This window comes from Triticum aestivum, chromosome 5B, assembly GCF_018294505.1.
Source record: "Triticum aestivum cultivar Chinese Spring chromosome 5B, IWGSC CS RefSeq v2.1, whole genome shotgun sequence".
In the NCBI taxonomy this organism is placed as follows: domain Eukaryota; kingdom Viridiplantae; phylum Streptophyta; class Magnoliopsida; order Poales; family Poaceae; genus Triticum; species Triticum aestivum.
Window position 1 is genome coordinate 636,766,698 of NC_057807.1, and position 2,337 is coordinate 636,769,034.

Here is a 2,337-nt window from a genome sequence, read left to right on the forward strand (position 1 = left end):
TAAATTATTCTCATGCATGAGGAAAGGCCATCATAGAATTGATTGCTAATGTTGACCGTATGGGTATCAAATGCCCAACGAAGATTGCACACACAAGAAGGAAGCTTTGCTAGAAATTGGCGCTCGAGATAAAATCAACGATGTACTAAATAAAAATTCTGGGTATATAGGAGAACTTTCACATCATTCAATCACTTGAGAATTAATATAACTATGCTTAGGTCCATTTAGCACTAAGCTGACAATCCCTACGGCAAATGGGTATGAGAAATTTATCAAAATAAGTGGTTCATATAATTTGGTAAATCTATCAATGCAATTGCTCATGCTTTACGAAGCTTTCTTCTGTTCTCCAATGCGTCCAGTATGAGAGATGGGCAAGTCACTTTGAGATCTTTGAAGCCTTGGGTTGCCACCACGGCATCCATAGCATTGTCATCTGATCTTTCAATAAATTCAAGGCAAGCATCTTTAAGTTTGTGGCAGTTATGTTGGTCAGCTAAAGCCAATGTGGTCGCCACGGTGTCCGCATTCAGATCCTCGTAAAGGATGCTTTGGCAAACCATCTTAAGCATGTCCATGGCATATCTGCCGCAGCCACTAGTAAAAGTTGGACCATCTCGATATTCTCATCTCCCTCAAGGTCCCCGCCGCCACGAGGCAAAGAATCAGTATAAATGAAATGGAGCAAGGCTCTGAAGACGGCAGGCTGCATGTCCTCGATGGTAATGCATTGCCCCAGCCTCGCCTCCCTCATCGGTCCGTAGAGCTCTACTCTTAGAACAGGCGACCGCATAGCAAGAACAAACCTATGCGCTTCGATGGTCTCTCTCCCCAACAATGAAACTGACATCGAATCCCTCCTCATCCAGCAGCCTGCCAACATGTTCAGCCAAGTCAGACGGTGGCATGTCGATTTTGGGCGGAGATTTGGGTTTGGTAACATGTGGCTTTTCAAAAACAGTGACGATGCATTCGATCGTGAGGCGATCATCCTTGTGGTACGCGGACCCCTTGATCTCGCTTCGCTTTTCGAAATAAGGATCAGGCGGGCAAACTTAGTGGTATCAGCGGAATTGAAATTCCTAGGTCCTATTTTACGCACTAAAGACGATAATCCGGTGCACTTGTCGACTAGCCTCAGTTCACAGGACGCCGGAACTTCGGTGCTCTTGCTCATAAGCTCAAGATAAACTGAGATGTAATCTGGGCATCCTTCGCCGTTTCCATCCGGGTACAAGCGGATGGCCCAGTCGTGCCCGCCCACAGCGAAATTCCCGGACCCGACGTAGCTGTGGTGGCCCATGCCCCTGAGCTTGTTGTAACCCAAGACGTCGAACACATGTGTGCCTTCAGACGCCTCCGTCGTGCATGTGGACACCGTCTTGCATGCAAGATTGCCGGGCGCCCGAGGAGAAAGGAACGCCGCGACAGAGCGGCCGATGGTGTGAAAGGGAAGGCACATGGATCCCCAACGGGCCGGGGAGCAGAGGGAAGGGAACCACAAGGATACGCAGCGGCCGTAACGAGAGAGGAAGACGGCGAAACGACCTCGGAGTTGCTGGGACTGGGGTTTCTTTCTCCTTCTTTGACGTGGGGATTGGTTTCTGGTCTGCTTTATAATATATAATACACTTCCCAAAAACACAAACCGGCAGGTATTGGAAGAAGAGATTTGTTTTCTCAAGACTAATCGAAAAATTCCTAATGAGAGATTTAAGAAAAAGAATCCTATAATCTGCTACTACTTCTCACGATCACTGCCGGAGCTAGATGCGCACGAAACCAGGTTTCGACGGTGGAGACTATTTAACTTGAGAAAGATCCGATGGGGCCACCAGAATTATGTTTAATTATTTTTGGCAATTACTTTGTTACACGCACAATGGTTCTATCTCAGTAGTGTCACGTAGGATAAACGTTAAGATGGAAGAACGAGAAGTCATAAGAAAAGGCTCGTCTTCTCTTATTTAAGAGATTATCTCTTAGCATAATATGCCACATCATATTTTTAGGAACAATTAGTTATAGTAGAAAAGATTAAGAGAAAACTCAGTGTATATATGCTTTTATTGTCATCTCTAAATTACACGCAAGACTTAAGAAAAGACCATCTTGTCAACCATTGTACAGCCCTAATGATTATATGCTACAGCCCTAATGATTATATGCTACCTTTCTAAAATAAAGCAAGATATCCATGTGGCAGGATCATGAACTAAAATAAAGCATGCGATCAGGTTAATTGTTTGGTCGAAAGTTATTAGGGCATCTCCAACGCCAACGCGCGCATAAGTTCGGACCGCGTTGTCCAGACCGCGGAAGCCATCCAACACG

The 2,337-nt window shown here is 45.5% G+C and overlaps 1 pseudogene; it reads right to left on the minus strand.

Moving 5' to 3' along the window:
* Positions 1-323: 323 nt before the first annotated feature.
* On the minus strand, positions 324-1,465 carry LOC123115147 (BTB/POZ and MATH domain-containing protein 1-like; annotated as a pseudogene).
* Positions 1,466-2,337: the final 872 nt, after the last annotated feature.